At 39.9% G+C, this 20,834-nt stretch overlaps 1 protein-coding gene and 1 pseudogene across 2 annotated transcripts in view; both read left to right on the top strand.

Moving 5' to 3' along the window:
- JHY (junctional cadherin complex regulator) overlaps positions 1-20,834 on the top strand; it is a 102,211-nt gene that overhangs the window by 812 nt on the left and 80,565 nt on the right. Inside the window, exons 2-5 of the mRNA XM_081122757.1 lie at positions 1,266-1,367; positions 17,129-17,227; positions 19,340-19,772; positions 20,384-20,514. The gene's annotated coding sequence lies outside the window, so the exon portion shown is untranslated. The remainder of the gene's footprint in view (positions 1-1,265; positions 1,368-17,128; positions 17,228-19,339; positions 19,773-20,383; positions 20,515-20,834) is intronic.
- Positions 12,122-15,526, top strand: LOC308549747 (putative ribosome biogenesis protein RLP24 pseudogene; annotated as a pseudogene). Its single transcript has 2 exons — positions 12,122-12,617; positions 15,467-15,526. The product of its transcript is annotated as a putative ribosome biogenesis protein RLP24 pseudogene (transcript).

Below are 20,834 nucleotides of genomic sequence, written 5' to 3'. Positions count from 1 at the left end.
CGCGGGGGTGTCCTTGGGGGAGAGGCCGGGTCTCCTGGACGAGGCTGTGGAGAAGGGTGGGTGGGCTGAGAGCCCCTGAGGGTGCGCTGGGGGGGGCGGGGGGTTGTGTGCCACGAGGCTCCGTCTGGCGGCTTGGCCCCAGAAATCCCCGCCAGTCCCTGGGAATCCTCGCCCCGGGCTGGTGCAGGGCCCCAGATTCGGCTTGGGCCCCTCGGAGTGATGATAGCTCTCAATCCGGGGTTCATGACAACGTTACCAACTAGCCAAAACAAATCTGGCGTTCATTTTTGACGTCCTACATGAGATGCATCCTTTGATGGTATTAATTAGATCAAGGATAATGCCAGGCTCCAAGAGCTGGGGGTCAGGGATTGAGCGCCAGTCTGGGGGTCTCTGGAAGCGCGGCGGGGATAGAAGCCTTGCTCACTGCTGATGCTCAGCAGGTGTTTGAGTGACGGGTGGGTAACGCCTGTAGGTCCTTGTGACGCGCCGCTAATCTGTATGTGCAGTAAGCAGGGATCTGACTGGTTTGCTCACCTTCAGCCCTCGCCTCCTAGTTAAATGCCTAGTACATGGATAGTTGACACTCCTTACAGTGCTGAATGAGTAAATCAGAACATGAAACAACTCTGATGAAAACCTAGTATCTTTGTGGTGAGTACGTGTTTTCAGAGTCCTTGAGGAAGTTCCAAATGGCATGCTATTTATAATTTTTTAAGTCTTCTCTATACTTAAATCTTGTCATCTTTTTATTTTTTTTATTTCGATTGATTTTTAGAGAGAGGGGAAAGGAGAGGGAGAGGAGGAACATCCATGCGAGAGTAAAACATCTATTGGCTTCCTCATGCACTGCCCCGCCCCCTCTGGGGACAACCCCCCAACCTGGGCATGTGCCCCCGACCGGGAATTGAACCTGCAACCTTTCAGTACAGAGGACGATGACCCGCCAACTGAGCCACACCAGCCGGGGCTTGTCATCTTTTTAATCACAGCATTTTCAAGGAGTTTTACTTACTCAATCTTTTTTCTATTTGACCCCTATCACCTTTTCATGTTTTCCCTCACCCATTGTATATTTTAGAAACTTTAATAGTTTAATTCCGTTTCAAACTGCTCAAGAAACTGAACTATTTGCCGCACTTATAAATAATCTCTCATATTTTCTATGTTTTTTTATTTATGGGGTAAAATGGCAGGTAACCCTCTAGTCGGACTGCACTGTTTAGGTACAATGTACTGAATGTGGTTTTCCTCTTCTCCTGCAGTAACAGTTCAGAGAACACTGTACCTAAGTGTGCTGCTGTCTCTTGGGGTCTTAACTGATGAAGGCAAATATTATTTGTACTTTTTGCTACAACATTACAGAAGTAAGTAACAGATCTCATCTATGAATTTGTTTATGTTTTAAATATTGCAGTTTCAGCCTGATATGGGGCAAAGAATTGATCTGTTTTTATCAGTCTTGCGATGTTCCAATTCTAAGAATGTAAGTAGTCTTCAAGTGCTTATACAAAGGTGAAGGAATTTGTAAATTAGATTTAGGGTGACTTTTTGAAATTATGTTGAACCATATATAAGTGATTTCCTGATTCAGACTGTATAGTCTAAGGAAAAATAATTAAAACTGTGCTTAGAAGATGATACATTTCTTTTTCTTAGTTAATACTTATTTAAGAGTTTTTAATGTGTTTTGCTTAGAGGCTTGGAAGATGGAATGTTAGATTGAGGACTGGTGGGAGTATTGGAAATATGCTTATTATTATTTTATCTTTGTACAGTACCTTACACATTGCCAAGTGTTTTCTTACCCAGTATTTAATTTCCTCCTCATAACAGCCTGTGAGATATACTATTATGCCTATCTATAGATGGGGCAAGTAGGGGTCACCAATTGAGTGAGTTTGCCAAAGTCACACAAGTACAAAGCCAGGACTTGAACCTGAGTCTTCTGATTCCAGTGCTCATTTTACCCCACCACACCTGCCTCTTAAAGTAGAGAGTGTCACGCTGTCCTGCATGGCCTTGATAAATGAGGCTACCTTCCCACTGGAAATGCTAGGTCCTATTCTGGTTACACACCTTCAGGGCAATATAACCAAAATAATCAAGGGTGTGGGCAACCTGCCTATTGGACAGGCTAAACATGGCAGGACTCTTCTCTCTGGAAAAAGATTTGCTCAGAGTCTACAGAGCTAGGAAGGAGCAGATACTATCTTTACCACACCAGCTTAAGTAAGGCACATTTGGGACAGATAAAAGTAACTGTAGACTTCTGCTTCTGGCCAAGATGGAGTTGTAGGAACCAGATTTACCTTCCTATCCTAAACAACTAAAAACACAGAAAAAATATATGAAACAAGTAAAAAAAAAATTTTTTCCCCTTGAGAAAAGTGGTTAGTTTAGCTTGCAACTCAATCACAAAAGCTGCTCCTTGAGACAATCATTGTTCTGTCTGCAGTGGAAGTTCTTATTTCTAATTCCATTTAGTCACACAGAATATCTAAAAGATAAGTGCTCCTCTGATGGAATGGCTGGGGTGATCTGTTCATTATCTTTTTTTTTTTTTTTAATCCTTACCCGAGGATATTTTTTCCATTGCTTTTCAGAGAGAGTGAAAGGGAGAGGGAGAGAAACATCGATTGGTTCCCTCCCACACATGCCCTGACCGGGGCCTGGGATCAAGCCTGCAGCTGAGGTGCCTGCCCTTGGCCAGAATTGAAACTGAGACCCTTTGTTCCATGGGCCGATGCTCTAACCACTGAGCCAAACTGGCTAAGGCTGTTCATTATCTTGATTGCTGTGATACACACCAAGTTTTATACTTTGAATATGTGTCATTTGATCCTGTCTGCTTTGATGCACGTTAAGCACTGGCATTTACTCACCAATGCGTCTGCACAGCAGTGCGGATGTGAACACAGTGAAGGAAGGACGTGTCTACTTGGACCTTTTGCCAATAGCAGATGAAGTCATCATACTATGTTTGTAGAAATTAAACTATTAACTAATTGCTTCTTTTATTTCTGTCTTTGATAACATTTCCATTCGTTTCTGTCTGATAAAATCTGCTGCAGTTATTTTTTTTACTTGAAAGATCCTAATACCACTGCCTAGTTCCACATTTGAAAGACGGTCAACCTGAATGGAGTAACTTGTGATGAATGTAGTGACAAATTTATACAGGCCAGGAATGTGGTGCCTTCCTTGCAGTAGACAAATAATGTGTTTTCCAACCTCAGTGGTTACTCTTGGCTTCCTGGCAGTGTAGACATGGTCTTCATATAAAGTATGATGTGACAGGTGCTCCCTGGAGTGTGATATTGTAGTGTGGAGGTGTTGAAATCCAGTGGGCGGGAGTGGCTGATGAGACAGTAGTTACACCTACGAAGAATAGAAGTTATGGTACAACTTTCCTTATTTTTCTGCCCCTTTCATTGCCTTTCATCTTACTCTGTATACCATTCTTAAGCTCTGGATATTCTCTAAAATTTGGAAAAAGTCCTTCTGGATTGGTAAATTAGAAATTCCTCTTGGTATATTTTACACAGAAAAACCTTTTTCAGGCCTTAAATCTGGCCAATTTGTACAATAGATATTATTGCAAGTATTTTGTGAGTATTTAACAAGGCGTAGGCTACAATTGTGTGAGTTTAATGGATTTTTATGATTATGAGAACGGATTTATTGTAGAAAAGTGGGAAGTATGAAGATGAAAGTTAAAATCACCAATAATCTCAACACACAACATTTCAGTGCTTCCATTTAGTCTCTTTTTTCTATGTGTGGGAAGGGAAAGGAAATGTGGGTGAGTGCTATTGAATCTCCTGTCTTAAATTAAGGATTTCTCTGTGTCCTTCTTAGCATTTGTGGACATTTAAATTGACTGTATAATAGTCCACAGTATAATCAATTCAGTAACTTAATTATAGCTCCAGTTTGCATGTTTAGCTTTTTCTACCTTTAGTTATTTCACATTTTGTCTAGTCCAGATCTTAAGCATTTCTTCCTTGCCTATTCTTTAGAATCTTTACCTTTTTCTGCTGGGTAACTGTGTGGTGTGGATTCTGACCTGTCTTATGTTCTTACTGTGGCCAATCCAGACCATCAGAACTGCTTTGAATATGGCATCTGTGACTGGAGAGAATGCACTCCAAAAATTCTGTTGTTAGAGACTGTTATTTTATTCTTTGTTATTTATTTTTTTTAATTGATTTTAGAAAGAGTGGAAGGGAGAGGGATAGAGAGAGAGAGAAAGATTGATGTGAGAGAGAGAAACATCAGTCCATTTCCTCCTGTACGAGCCCCAACCGGGGATCCAGCCCACAACCTGGGTATGTGCTCCAACTGGGAATCGAACCCGGGACCCTTCAGTGCACGGGACAACTCTCCAACCGAGTTACACTAAAGCTGGAGATCCATTGCGTTCTGAATCTCTAAATTTAGATGGCGGTGGATTAAGTGGAAGCTACACAGATACTCTCCTAGGACAAAACTGGAATTACAACTAATATATAGAAAAACCACCCTGAATAATCAACAGAAAACTAGCTGGAGAGCACCCTCATAACCAGGGACCTAAAGTGGAGACCACATAGAGACAATTAGGAAGTGCAGAGGCACAAGAGGGCTGGCCAAGATCCCACAGGCAGCAGATGAAGTTCTGGAGGGATATCTCAGCTGTGGGGGATTTCCACGGATAACTCTGGGGCCTAAACCACAAGCTAGGCTCCCCAGCCCAGAGCATCAGAACTGAGAAAGGTGCCCACATAATAACTGACTGTGAAAAGCACCAGGGTTTCTCTCTGCCAGGGAGAGATGGCTAGAAATGTAGGCACCCTCATAAAGCAAGGCCAACACATAAAATTTCATGTGCAGCCAATCACCTTGGGCTCTGGTGGAGGGAGGGCAGAGTGGACTAGATCTAGGAGAATCTAGAGGTGCTGGCTCTGGGGATAGAGCTCAGAGGGCAGCCATCTGGATGCCTATGCTGAGTCATTCCCCCATACTGCAGAGGACATCATACTGCAGCTTTTGCCTGAGGGGGAAGCAGTTTCCCCACCCATTGTTAAACTTCTGACCCCACGCTGTGGAGTTTATTTCTTGCTGTGGTCTACAGCTTTTGGCTCATTAAGAGAATCAGGTTAATCAGCCTACAGGCAAAGGCGGTTCACTGGGAGATTTGGGTCTTTGCCTGACCTACTTCTGGACCTGGGGCTTGGAAAGGCAGACTTTGGTGTGCATCCTGTTCCTGTCCAAATGCACCCAGCCCCAGCAGAGGGAAACACAATCTATGGATTGTTGATAGCTCCAAACAGGGTACTCAAGGCCAGTCACAAACAAAGTCTGACATTGGCATGCACCAGAGACCCTCCAAAAAGACTGGGAGTCCTAGCAGATCTATCTAATGCATAGAAACAAACCCAAACAGGCAGCCAAAATAGGGAGACAAAAAGCCCAAATGAAAGAACAAGAGAATTCTCCAGAAGAAGTGATAAATGAAATGGAGATAAGCAATCTATCAGATAATAGAGTTCAGAATACTGGTTGTAAGGATGCTCAACAGCATGAGAAAAGATACAAAAACTATGAAGAAAATTAAGAATGACATAGGAGAAATAAAAAATACATTGGAAGGAATAAACCCCAGATTAGTGGAAGCTGAGGATCGGATTAATGAATTAGATGACAGTAGAAAAAAATCAGAGAACCAAAAAGAGAAAACAATTAAAAAACAGGAGGACAGTTTAAGGGAGTTGTGGGACAACATGGTACAATATTTGCAAATCAATAAATGTGATACATCACATAAATTGAAAGACAAAATGTGATACATCACATAAATTGAAAGACAAAAATCACATAATCATATCAATAGACCCAGGAAAAGCATTTGACAAAATCCAACACCCATTTTCGATAAAAACTCAGCAAAGTAGGATTAGAGGGATCATATGTCAACATAATAAAAGCCATATGACAAACCTACAGCCAACATCATACTCAACATGAAATGTAACAATATTTGCATCACAGGGAGTGCCAGAAGGGGAAGAAAGTAAGCAAGGGATAGAGAACTTGTTTGAAGAAATAATGGCAGAAAACTTCCCTAACCTGTTCAAGGAAAAAGTCACACAACTTCAGGGGGAACAGAGCATCTCAGCAAGAAGAACCCAAAGAGGCCCATGCCGACACATCATAATTAAAATACCAAAAATTTAAGACAAAGAGAGAATCTTAAAGGCAGCAAGAGAAAAGCAATCTGTTTCTTACAAAGGAGCTCCCATAAGGCTGTCAGCTGATTTCTCCTCAGAAACTCTACAGGCCAGAAGGGAAAGGCATGAAGTAGTCAAGGTAATGCAAAACAAGGTAATGAAACCAAGACTACTCTATCCAGCAAGACTATCATTCAAAATAGATGGTGAAATAGAAGGAGCTTCCCAGACTAAAAAAGGCAAAAGGAGTTCAGTACCACCAAACCACCACTTTAAGAAATGTTAAAGTGACTGCTGTAAGAAGAAGAAGTAGAGAGAGGGAACAACACAGGCATAAAGAATAATAATAGCTAATTTCCAGTGTACAAAGGACTCATATTACTCAACAAGAGGAAGACAAACAACCCAATTAAGAAATGGGCAAAGGACTTGAATAGACACTTCTCCAACGAGGACATACGAATGGCCAAAAGACACAGGAGAAAATGCTCAACGTCGCTAATCATCAGAGACATGCAAATTAAAACCACAATGAGGTATCACTTCACACCTGTCAGAATGGCTCCATCAACAAATCAACAAACAATATGTGCTGGCGAGTTTGTGGAGAAAGGGGAACCCGAGTACACTCCTGGTGGGAATGCAGACTGGTGCAACCACTATGGAAAACAATATGGAGGTTCCTCAAAAAATTAGAAATGGCGCTACCTTTTGACCCAGTGATTCCACTCCTAGGAATGTATCCTAAGGATCCTGAAACATTAATCAGAAAGAATATATGTACCCCGATGTTCATAGCAGCACAGTTTACAATAGCTAAGATCTGGAAACAGCCCAAGTGCCCATCAGTAGATGAGTGGATAAAAAAGCTGTGGGACATTTACACCATGGAATACTACGCAGCCATAAAGAAGAAGAATCTCGTACCCTTTGGGACAGTATGGATGGACCTGGAGAAAATTATGCTAAGTGAAATAAGCCAGGCAGCAAAAGACAAACATCACATGATCTCGCTTATATGTGGAATCTAAAGAACTTAATAAACTGATGAACAGAATAGATTCAGTGACATGGAAGCATAGATGAGACTGACGAATGTTAGAGGGATGGAGGAGGGCGGGTGGGTGGAGGGGGAGAGAGTAACCAAAGAATTTATATGCATATATGCACAACTCAAGGACACGGACAATGGTGGGGAGAGGGGTGGGGAGGGGGATGGGACGGGTTGGAACGGGTCATTGGGGAGAAAAAGGGACATCTGTAATATTTTAAAAATAAAATAAAAAAAGAACAGTAGCAATAAATAAGTTCCTGTGAATAATAACTATGAATGTAAATGGATTAAGTGCTCCAATCAAAAGATATAAGGTAACTGAATGGTTAAAACATGACCCATATATATGCTGTCTACAAGAGACCCACCTCAGAACAAAAGACTCACACAGGATGAGAGTGAGGGAATGGAAAAAATGTTTCCATGCAAATGGAAATGAAAAAAGAAAGCAGAGATAGCAATACTCATATATGACAAAATAGACTTCAAAATGAAGGCCATAAAAAGAGACAAAGAAGGCCACTTCATAATATTAAAGGGATGGATACAACAAGAGGATATAACCCTTATAAACATATACACACCCAATATAGGAGCACCCCAGTATATAACAAAAACCTTCTGGAGGACTTAAAGAAAGAGATGGAAAGCAATACAATCATAGAAGGGGACTTTTACACCCCACTGACATCACTAGATAGATCTTCAAGACAAAAATTAGCAAGGAAACAGTGACCCTAAATGACACACTAGATCAGATGGATTTAATTGACAGTTATAGAACATTTCACCCCAAAGCTGCAGAATATACATTATTCTCAAGTGTACATAGGACATTCTCAAAGATAGACCAAATGTTAGGGCATGAAACAAGTTTCTACAAGTTCAAGAAGACTGGAATCATATCAGTCATCTTCCTGGATCACAATGGCATGAAATTAGAAATCAACAACGGTAAAAACGCTCAAAAATATTCAAACACTTGGAGGCTTAAATAGCATGTTATTAAACTATGAATGGGTTACCAATAAGATCAAGGAAGAAATAAAAAACTTCCTGGAAACAAATGAAAATGAACACACAACAACCCCAAATCTATGGGACACAATGAAAGCAGTCCCCAGAGGGAAGTTCATAGCACTGCAGGCCTACCTCAAAAAACAAGAAAAACTTTTAATCAACTAACCCTACAACTTAAAGACTTAGAAAGAGAACAATAAGAAAAGCCCAGAGTAAGTAGAAGAAAGGAAATAATAAAGATTAGAGCAGAAATAAATGACATAGAGACTAAAAAAAAACCACACAAAACAAAAACAAATGATCAATGAAACCAAGAACTGGCTCTTTGAAAAGATAAACAAGATTGATGAATCTTTAGCCAGACTCATCAAAAAAACAAAGAGAGAAGCCAAATAAAACTAGAAATGAAAGAGGTGAAGTAACAATTGACACCACAGAAATACAAAGGATTGTAAGAAAATACTGTGAACAACTATATGCCAACAAGCTGGATAATATGGGTGAAATGGACAAATTTGTAGGAAAATACAATCTTCCAAAGTTAAGTCAGGAACAATCATAGAACCTGAATGGGCCAATGGCAACTGATGAGATTGAAGCAGTAATAGAAGAACTCCCAGCACACAAAAGTCCTGGTCTGGATGGCTTCACAGGGGAATCTTACCAAGTACTCAAAGAAGAACTAGCACTTATCCTCTTCAAACTATTGCAAAAAATCCAAAAGGAAGGAACACTTCCAAGCTCTTTTTATGAGGTCAGCATTATCCTGATTCCAAAACCAGATAAAGACACTACAAAGAAGGAGAATTACAGGCCAATATCCTTGATGAACATAGATACTAAAATCCTCAACAAAATATTAGCAAATCAGATCCAGCAATATATTAAAAGGATCATACATCATGACCAAGTGGGATTTATTCCAGGGATTCGAGGCTGGTACGATATTTGCAAATCAATAAACGTGATACATCACATAAACAAACTGAAAGGCAAAAATCACATGAACATATCAATAGACCCAGAAAAATCATTTGACAAAATTCAACACCCATTTTTGATAACTCTCAGCAAAGTGGGAATAGAGGGATCATACCTCAACGTAATAAAGGCCATATATGACAAACTTGCAGCCAACATCATACTTTATGGGCAAAAATTAAAAGCATTTCCCCTAAGAACAGGAACAAGATGGGTGTCCACTTTCACCACTATTATTCAACATAGTACTGGAAATCCTTGCCACAGCGATCAGACAAGAAGAAAACATAAAAGGCATCCAAGTTGGAAAAGAGGAAGTAAAACTGTCATTATTTAAAGATGACATGATATTGTACATAGAAAATCCTAAAGACTCCACCAAAAAACTACTAGATTTAATAAATGAATTTGGCAATGTAGCAGGATACAAAATTAACACCCAGAAATCGATGGCATTTTCATATACCAATAGTGATCTCTCAGGAAGAGACACTAAAAAAAAAAATCCCATTTACCATTACAACAAAAAAATTAAGATACTTAGGAATAAACTTAACCAACGATGTAAAAGACCTGTACTCATAAACTACTGGACGTTGCAAAAAGAAATAGAAGAAGATATAAACAAGTGGAAGAATGTACCGAGTTCATGGATTGGAAGGATTAACATTATTAAAATGTCCATACTACCCAAAGCAATCGATATGTTTAGTGCAATCCCTATTAAAATACCAACAGCATATTTCACAGACCTAGAACAAATACTCCAAAAATGTATATGGAACCAAAAAAGACCCTGAATAGTCACAGCAATCTTGAGAAAGAAGAACAAAGTTGGAGGGATCGCAATACCGGATCTATACTAAAAAGCCATTGTATAGATGGCTTTGTATAGATGGCTTTTTAAACTATACTACAAAACCATTGTCATCAAAATAGGCTGGTACTGGCACAAGAACAGGCATATAGATCAACAGAACAGAACAGAGACACCAGAAATTGACCCACGCCATTATGTTCATTAATATTTGACAGAGGCAAGAACATACAATGGAGTAAAGATAGTCTCTTCAATAAATGCTGTCGGGAAAATTGGACAGGTACATGCAAAAAAAATGAAACTAGACCATCAACTTATACCATACACAAGAATAAACTCAAAATGCATAAAAGACTTAAATGTAAGACGTGAAACCATAAAAATCCTAGAGGAAAACATAGGCAGCAAAATCTCAGCCATCTCTTGTAGCAGTGTTTGCCGATACATCTCCTAGGTCAAGAGAAACAAAGGAGAAAATAAATAAATGGGATTACATAAAAATAAAAAGCTTCTGCACAGCAAAAGAAACCAGCAAAACAAAAAGGGAGCCCACTGTATGAGAGAACATATTTGCCAATGACACATCTGATGAGTTAATATCCAAAATGTACAAGGAACTCATACAAGCTTAACAAATGGAAGACAACCCAATTAAAAAATGGGCAAAGGACCTAAATAGACAATTCTCCAAAGTGGACATACAAATGGCTAAGGGACAGATGAAAAAAATGCTCAAAGTCACTAAGCATCTGAGAGATGCAAATTAAAATGACAATAAGATATTATCTCACACTTGTCAGAATGGCTACCATCCACAAATGACAAGTGCTGGTGAGGATATGGAGAAAAAGGAGCCCTAGTGCACTGCTGGTGGGAAAGCTGACTGGTGCAGCCACTATGGAAAACAGTATGGAGATTCCTCAAAAAATTAACTATGGAACTGCGTTTGGACCCAGTGACCCCACTTCTAGGAATATATCCTGGGAATTCTGAAACACCAATCAGAAGTAACATTTGCACTCCTATGTTCTTAGCAGCACAATTTATAATAGCTAAGATCTGGAAACAGCCCAAGTGCCCATCAGTAGATGAGTGGATAAAAAAGCTGTGGGACATTTACACAATGGAATACTACGCAGCTGTAAAAAAATGGATCTCTTATCCGTCTTTGGGACAGCATGGAGGGAACGAGAGAGCATTATGCTAAGTGAAATGAGCCAGTCAGAGAAAGACAAGTATCACATGATCTCACTCATGTGGAATCTAAGGAACAAAATAAACTGATGAACAAAACAGATCCAGAGACATAGAAGCATGGAACGGACTGAGAAATCTGAGGGAAGGTGGGGATGAGTGGGCGGGTGGGGAGAGATTAATCAAAGAATTCATGTGCATAAATGCATAACCTGTGGACACAGACAATAGTATGGGGAAGGCCTTGGCAGAGGCGGGGACGGGGGCTCGGATTCGGGATGGAGGGGAGCTATGGGGGAAAAAGAGTGGGACATCTGTAATACTTTCAACGCTAAAGATAAATTTTTTAAAAATTGATAGTGGTGATAAAAGCACTTACCTATGAATACGGTAAAAGCCAGTGAACTGAACATTTTAAGTGGGTCAGCTGTACATGATGTGAATTAAATCTCAATAAACTGTTAAAAAAAAAAATTTTTTTTTTAAATCTCTGGCCTGGCCAGGCGTGGCTCAGCGGTTGAGCGTCGACCTAGGATCCAGGCGATCAGGGTTCGATTCCCGGTCAGGGCACATGCCCGAGTTGCGGGCTAGCCGATCAATGACTCTCTCATGATTGATGTTTCTATCTCTCTCTCCCCCTCTCCTTTCCTCTCTCTGAAATCAATAAAGATATATTTTAAAAATAAATAAATAAAAATAAATAAAAATTTAAAAATCTCTGAATTTAGAGAAATATATAAATATAAATGTTCCCTCTTGGTTAAAAATCTTCACCTTTTTCCATCAAGACTTAATACTTTTTATTGGCATTTGGTTGGTGGGTCCCCAAGCGATTTCAACATGCATATCCACAGGTGTTATTTCTGTTCGGCCCCATGTACCCTGGCCGTGGCCTGGTGTTTGTCTGCAGTGAGGCATGGTGTTCAGATTCTGTAAATTCAAGTGTCATAAAAACTTGAAAAACAAGTGCAATCCTCAAAAGGTCAAATGGACTAAAGCATTCCATAAAGCAGCTGCTAAAGACCTTCCAGTGGAGAATTCATTTGAATTTGAAAAACACAGAAATCAACCCATCCGGTACCAGCGAGAGCTGTGGAGTAAACCTATTGATGCAGTGAAGAGAGTTGAAGAGACCAAACAAACGACAAGCTAAGTTTATAAGAAACGGGTTTAAGGGCAGTGAAGAATTACACAAAGTTCAGGACATCAGAGGAGTTAAGCAAAACATTCCTCTCATCTGAGCCCCTTTTGCATGCAAAGGGAAGCAGCTGGCAAGCAGGTGGCACAGAAGTTACAGCAGGACATGGACATGGAAGTTGTTCCCGGCAGTCTTACTGTAACCGTTTCTGCGAGAGCATTGGAAAATCTCCTTAGAGACTTGGAGTGTCTAAATTATTGATTTATTTTTTACATAAGGTGATGCAGATGAAAAGGCTATTAAAAACATCTCTTCTACATTGCTATCTGCAAAACAACGTATTTTGGATGCCAGATTGCATCTTAATGTTAAACCTTAGGTAAATCATGAAAATTCTGTAAATATAGGAGTGAAATGTGGACATAAAATGGTCATGCCACTTGGACAATGGCACCGGGCAGCATTTATGTAATAACTGATGACAAGTTTCATGACAAGTGACATATCAAATAAAATTTTCAGTAAAAATATTCCCTTTTAACATTATAAAAATGGAGATACAACAAGGTATTAATCTGAGTGAAAATTAGCATCAAGTATCTTTTGTTGGGGTTTCAAGCGTTTCCCTTTTGTTTTATTAACATCTTAGAAGAACATAATGGCCTCATATATTGAAGCCCAAATCTCTTAGACTGTTTTGACGTGATTCAGCTGTTCGGATAGCCAGTTGTGGGTGTTGGGGTGAGAGCCTAATAGTCTGTTGGTGAAATGCACTCCTCTCTATAATTTCCACTTTGGAGAAAATTCTAACTTGAGATTCCTGGCAGAACAAGCTTTATTTTTTTCCAGCTCAGCATTGATTTAGAAGCAGAGGAATCCAGAGTGTTTTAAAAATTTTCATGTGGTTTTCTTTTAAAAAGATAATTGCTTTTGGAAAATCAGATTTATGGGTAGAATGTCTATATATTATTTGCAAATAAAATCATTTCTACAGTAAATGCCTACATATTATTTAAAGGTACTAAACAAAGGTATGAAGTATTGATTACTTAGAAGAAAATAACTCCACCTACATGTACTACTGAAGCAGGAGATATGTTTAAAGGAAAATATATAGCATGCTTCTGTATTTTTACATTTATGAGTATGTTAAGAGTATTAGGTAATTCATTTTTATATTTTTTTAAGGATAGAATTTAGAATAAATAACAAATTCTTAGGGTTATATAGTTATATAGCACTGGCTAAATTTTTATTTCAGTATCAGTAAAAAGTGGACAGATCAGTGGACCAGGTGTTAGACCTGAATTCCAGGAAATTGCCGTTGTGTTCTCATTTGCAAAACGTGGCTCATTTGTAAATAATATTATTGGTGTAACAATTAGGGGAAATATATAGGCAAACAAAGGCATTTGTAAAAATTTTTAAAAGACAATACTTTTAAAAGACAATACTTTTCTCTTGTGTGTGTAAGAGAGAGAGAGAACCAGAATTATAGGTACCAGCCCCTGAGAAGACTTGGAATTGAAGACTTTGGGATGACTTGTACTCAGCATTTGGCCATTCCAAAACCCTATACGTTTGATTAAAAATAAAAAGTAGTCCTTTTATAATTTCATAAGTAAAGCTGTTTTAGAGTATTATTCAGGCACAGAAAAGTAGGGTGTGGACCTTAGGCATTGCTGATTCCAATAAATACAGATCTTTTTAATTCCAAAGTGTGTTTTGGGTGCAGAGAAAAGTGGATATATTTGACTGTAGGGTTGATTTGAAACAATTAAAAAGTGATTTGAAATAAAAGTTTATTCATTTGACAGACATTTATTCAGTGTTTACTATATTCTAGGCACTGTTTTAGCTACAGAGTAATTTTGAATGGAAAGGCAACAAAAAGGTTAATCAGAATGTTCTAGTTTATATAATTTTCCCAAAATGTTACCATTATTGGTTCTGGCACTCACAGTTTGGTTCATTATACTTCCAGAACATGCTTGGAAATGTATTTGGGGAGATGTAAAGCTATCTTTGTTTTATTATTTTTAATCCTTGCCTGAGGACTTTTTCCCATTGCTTTTCAGAGAGAGTGAGAAACATTGATGTGAGAGAGAGGCATCAGTTGGCTGCCTCCGGCATTCACACCTGTCAGGGACAGGGACCGAGCCTGCAACTGAGGTATGTGCCCTTGGCTGGAATCGAATCCACTCAGGGCCCTTTAGTCCGCTTGCTGACGTTCTAACCACTGAGGCAAACTGACTGGGGCTAAAGCTATCTTTTTAGTAACTTGTTTCTGTTTTCTGCAGAGATCTAAGGAAATTTTAAGCATGAGGCTATTCCTATATTAAAATATAAGCCATTAACCGGGGACTTAAAAACTTGGTAAGCTCTTCACGTGTGCTAAGGATTCTTCAGTCATGGCTCTCACCTTCATGACTTGGGATGTGGAATGGAATATTAAAATAGACTCTAATTTTAAACAAAAATAAAATTTAAAAAATAATAAAATAGACTCTAGATAAGTTGCCAGGATTTTAAGCAGGCAGGCCATCCACAGTGGAATTACAGTGGGTTTCATTGGTGGAGACATTGGAAGCAAGAGTCATAAAGCATGTCCTTTTTACCCTCCTTATTGTCGACTTGTTTTTCCAGTGGAGCAACTATTATGCAAAAAAATAACAATAACAAAAGAAGCACATCTCTTCTTATCTTTTGGCATATATTTTCCTGTTCTATATTTATCACCTGTTATGAATATGATTCTCTGTGCTTTAAAGGAAAATGCTATTTTCTGAAAAGATTCAGCTGGAATTGTCAGATTAGGAGAGTTAAACTGGACATTCAACTTTTAGAAATCCATTTCTCACATTGAATTTTGAACACAGCCTTTTAGAATAGGGAAGGTTATTTTCCCTTAAATAGCCTCAGCCTGGGTGTGCTTTGAAAGGTAGTCTCTTTCATTAATCCAGTGAGTGCGTATAATTAACCACTATTAAGAAGAATCTGAGGTGAAGTCTCTCTGATGCTTTTTATTTCTGTGACTGATGTCCTAGGACCAGATGCTCGAGCCTGAAACCAGACTGATGACAGTCCTTCTGCACGAGGAGCTCTGAGGCACACACGTGAAGTAGACGTGTGTGAATGTTAGTGAACTGTCTGTGTGGGACACATTGACATTCTCTGGTGAATAACAGAGAGCCTAATGCCAACTTCTGTTCCTGTTTAACCTTTAACAGTGACTATTTTTATTAGGCTAAAACCTGATTAATTTTAATTAAATTTTATTGGGGTAAAGCCTGATTAATTTGGACTTGAACTTTGTAAATAGTTAAAATGCATAGTTTGAACTTAAATAGCCGCAGGAACTTCAGGTGCCCCAAGTCAAATGTCAGGTGTCTTATAGTCACCTCTTTGACCTTAGTTTCTTCCTCTGTAAAATGAAAGTGGTGATACCGTTTGTTACATGGACGAGGAACCCAGACTTTGATTTAACGCAGTTAGAGCATGTTCAGGAGGAAGAGACGCACGTACACAGGCTGAAGAGCTGAATTCCCTCAACTTCAGCTTGAGAGATGCATCAAATTACAGGCTTTCTATTTTACTCATGGACAACCTAAGACCTTCTCCAGAAATTGGGTTAGTCAGTGGGGTGGGGAGGCCTTGTGACATAGGGAAGGGAGAGGAGTAGCAGTCCTATGACATTCTGCAGGAAGAGGGGACCTTGGAGTCATAGCAACAGACTTTAGAAGCTCTGTGTAAAAAGACTGATAACCTACTTTTCAAAAAGTACAGCATTTGTCTAGAAGGGAGGGATAAAACATAAGAGTCTTCACAGATTTCAGCATTTGCTTTAACTGGTAGTTCTGTTTAAATGTGGAGCTCTTGTCTATCCTGGTGGCAGATTTCTTCACGACCTCTCAGGGTAGTTTTGAGGATGGAAGAAAATAACCTGTTTACAATACCTAGCACGCACCTGGTACCTAGGCAGAGCTCCATAAGTATTGGTTTCTTTGCTTTCATTTTCTCCCTAGAACATAGAACCACTTGTAGGAAAGCAGGATGCCACTGAGCACTTTGTTTTGGGGTGTGCTTTCCTGTCCACCTGGACCACTGCATCCTGGCTTTTTGTTTGTTTTTATCCTGGCTTTTTTCATTTCTTTTCCAAACACTCACTGTGGCCTTTCTCTGTGAGTCAGACCAAGCAGTGGAAGCAGCAGTGGCTGAGCACTGAGCATTCCTCATTTGGGATTCTACTGGGCATTGTTCATGGATGCATTTTAATACTTCTTCAATTGTTTAACATGGTGACTCTTCATTTTTTTACCTTTTACATTAATATTTCAGGAAAAATAGATAACTTAAAATATAAAATCTGATCAGTTATAAAACTAATCTTTAGCTTTAGCTTTTGCGGACAAATATGCCAGGTTGGAAACAAGAGAATATGAGATAGGAACCCTATTCAGGGATACAAAAAAGCATTCCACTCATAATGTATAAAACACAACCGTAGCTGTGGAATAGCTTACAGTGAATAAATTAGGTAAAACACAGCTGTAACTGTGGGGCAGCACACAGTGGGTAAGTTAGGTGAAACCGGTTACTGTGGGGCAGCGCACGGTGAGTAGAGGAGGTAAAACTCAGCTGTAACTGGAGTAGCATACTGTGAGTGAATTGGCAATGCACATGTCTGAAACCTGTTATTTGTCCTTTAGAGAAAGACTTGGATTGGTACATGTGCGAAGGTTTCCAGCACATATTTTTATCTACAAGCAGAAGCCTTAAAGACCCTGGGCATTGGCCTAGAATTAAAGGTTAGTCCATGTGTGTCTGGATGTCAACTTTACATTTTGTTGTTTGAAGAACAGTAAGATTGAGAGTGAAAATAAAGAGAAAACTAGAGTCATCAGTAACAACACTAGTGCCATCAGAAGAATCATTTTTTTGATATTTTGCTTTAATCCTTTTATTAGACCAGCAATTCTCAAAGTGCATTCTACAGGATGTAAATAAGCAATACATCTAAAAGAAAATAAAGATTTGTCATCGGATATTTAGGAAACATTGGCTTAAGCAAAGTAAAACAAGTAACTTTGCAGACTTGATGGAGCCTTTATTAGTAATGTGCTTGTTTCGTTTCCAGGGAGACATAGTGTGCTGCAGTGGGCAGTCTTCATGGTATGAGAGCAGAAACCTTGTGTGTGGGTAGCATCTATCAGGACTCGAGTTCCAGAGTGCACTGTGGGGAGGGATACATTAAACCAGTTGTTCTCAAACTTGAATTTGTGTCAGCATCCCCTGGAGGGCTTGCTAACACACAGATTGCTGGACTTCACCACCAGAGCTTCTGATTTAGCAGGTCTGGGGTAGTGCCCAAGAATATGCATTTTAAACAAGTTCCCAGGTGACCCTTTATACCCATTGTCCTAGTGTATTTATTAATAGCACCTTTTAAAAATTCTCGATTGTATACTGGGTTTTAATTAATTATCTAATCATCCCAGTTATGTGTCATACACTAGTATATCTCTGTTAAAAGGCGTGATGGGCTACACTTACCTTCCTTCTATTCAGGTGTTAGAGTGTAAGGTATTGTGGGTTTTCTTCAACGTTTATTGAGCATCTATTAGGTGCCATACACGTGTGGATAGAAGTAAGTGTGCACTTGGGTACTTTGGGGCCATAGTGCTACTGATGTTTTGAACTGGATAATTTTGTTGTAGTGGTGGAGGCTTCCCTGTGCACTGTAGGATGTTTAGCAGCATCCCTGGCCTCTACCCACTAGATCAGGGGTGGGGAACGTCTGGCCTGTAGTCCGCATCCAGACCGAGAAATCATTTGGTCTGGCCCTGCCAAGGCCTCACCAAAGAGAAGCAGCTCCAGCCATCACATTAGGGGTGAGTTAATTGTTTGAGTTGATATTTTTGTATGGCCTGCAAATGATGTTATAAATATCCAAATGGCCCTTGGCAGAAAAAAGTTTCCACACCCCTGCACTAGATGCCAGTAGCACTCCCCTGAGTAATGACAACAGAAAATGTCTCCAGATGTTGCCAAGTGTACCCTCGTGGACAGATCAGCCTGGGGTTGAGAACTGCCTTATCCAAGAGTCATGAGGACAGTGTTCGGAGACTGTCTGAAAATTCTTCCTGAAGGAGATGAAACTGAGCAAGGTCTTATAGGCTGAGTAAAAGTTCGTTAGACCAGGAGAGAAGGGGGTTGAGGAAAGGGCTTGCAAGCAGATCATAAGAAGCAAATTAGGAAAGGGAGAGAAGGCTAGGAGTTAAGGCGATAGATGGACGAAGGGTGGGGCAGGATTAAAATCAGTTCAGTACTATTAGCCTATCGTCATCATTTTTGTGCTTGTTTTTCTCATTCTTTGTGTTTTGGTTAGTTCAGGGTCAGATTGACATCTTCTCGGACATTTGTACCATGGGATACTATGCAGCTGTAAAAATGAAGGATCCCTTACCCTTTGGGACAGCATGCTGGGACCTGGACAGTATTATGCTAAGCAAAATAAGCCAGTCAGAGAAAGGTATCACATGATCTCACTCATATGTGGAATCTAATGAACAAGATAAACCGTTGAACAAAATAGATCCAGAGACATAGAAGCATGGAACAGACTGAGGAATCTTAGAGGGAAAGTGGAGGTGGGGGAGTGGGTGGGGAGAGATTAATCAAAGAACTTATATGCATATATGCTTAACCCATGGACACAGACAATAGTGTGGGGAAGGCCGGAGTGGGATGGGTATGTGGTGGAGGGGGTCAATGGGGGAAAAAGGGGGACATTTGTAATACTTCCAACAATAAAGATAGACATTTTTAAAAGACCGCTTAATTAGATATATGCAGAAGCACTTTGCAGACTCTGGAAAATGTTATTCATACGCAAATTATCATCATTATTACCATTACAGCAGACAAAAACAGTGCACTTTACGTCTTTATTTTGTTTGTATGCACTCTTTGACTCTTGGGTCCTGAAGAATTTTGAAGAACAGAGTATTACTGCGCTGCTTAGTAAATCGTTCTCTCTCAGCTTCAAACACTTGTAATGGACTCTCCTGATGCCCAGGAAACCTGCAAACTCAGTTCTCCTTGGCCAGGCAGCTCCTTGCTAGGCTCCGCCAGTAGAGGGCGCCAGAGGGGCCTACAAGGCCGGAGACTCCGGGTTCTCTGTCTCCCCGCCGCCCTGGCCGTGTTTCTCCGTCCCAGCAGCTCACTCCCGTCCTCCCAACACCCCAGAGCCAGCCTCATACCTTTCCAAAGGCCAGCACCTGTCCGCCTGGGACTTCCTCCTCCGCAGAGGCCTGGATTCCAGCTCTTGCCCCTTCCTCCAAACCTCTGAACGTTAGTAATTCCAAACTCTCCCTGTGTTCCCCAGAAATAGGGGTGGTATTTGCTTCCTGTAGTTACCACTCCCGTGATCCCTACGTTTCCTTTTCAACTTTTCAGTTAATCTTCATATTAAAGTATTTCCATTAAAATAACTGGTATGACTTCTGTCTCCTGCTTGGACTCTGACTGCCAACTGTGTTTATTATTTCAGTCTTTGGTCATTCCAAGTAAGAAAAATCTGGACAAAACCAACAACAAAACTCACTCTAATAAAAGCAGGTTGAAATTTTCCAGTTTTCTGTACTCCCTATCATTTATTAGGCAACTGGTATTAAAGCATTCTAGCCTTGATGAAGTCAGTTATTCAGATCTACTTGTGGCTTTAATGTGAATAGAATTCCCAACACTTCCCCTTTACTCCTCTTTGAAGCCTTTTTTAATAGTGAAATATTTTATACATACATACATGTATAGTTCATTATAAAATAAATATGTAGCCAGCATTAAAATCAGGAAATAAAATCTCAAAAGTACTCCTCCTCCAAACCCCCGCCCTTCCTGCCTGCTAGAGCTGACCACTATCCTAACTTTATGAGAATCACTACTTTGCTCTTTTTTCATAGTTTTCGCAGCCAAAAATGCATCCAGGCCCTGGCCCTGTGCTCAGGTGGTTAGAGCATCGTCCAGATACTCCAGGCTTCTGGGTTCCATTCCGGGTCTGGGAGCACACAGGAAGCAACCACTGAATGCATAAGTAAGTGGAACAGCAAATCAATAAATAAAGTTTTTAAAAAGAATGCATCCATGAATATAATACAGTTGAAGTTTGCCTGTTTTAAATGTTTATATGCAAAACCACACAATATGTATTTGGGGGGTTGGTACTCTATATTTTTAAAGATGCCTCTGCCATTTCATGTAGCCGTGCTTCGCTTCCTTCCTTGTCTGCATGCCCGTGGGCGGGGACCTCGGTTTAAGGAACCATCCCGTTATTTCTAGTGAGGTGCACATCAGCACACACTCTTTAGGCTAAGTATCTAAAAGGGAAATTACCCAATCACAAGACACGCGAAT

This window comes from Miniopterus schreibersii (assembly GCF_964146895.1).
Source record: "Miniopterus schreibersii genome assembly, chromosome: 20".
NCBI classification, from domain to species: domain Eukaryota; kingdom Metazoa; phylum Chordata; class Mammalia; order Chiroptera; family Miniopteridae; genus Miniopterus; species Miniopterus schreibersii.
Note: the sequence above shows the minus strand (reverse complement) of the source record. Positions and strands in the feature narration are given on the sequence as shown.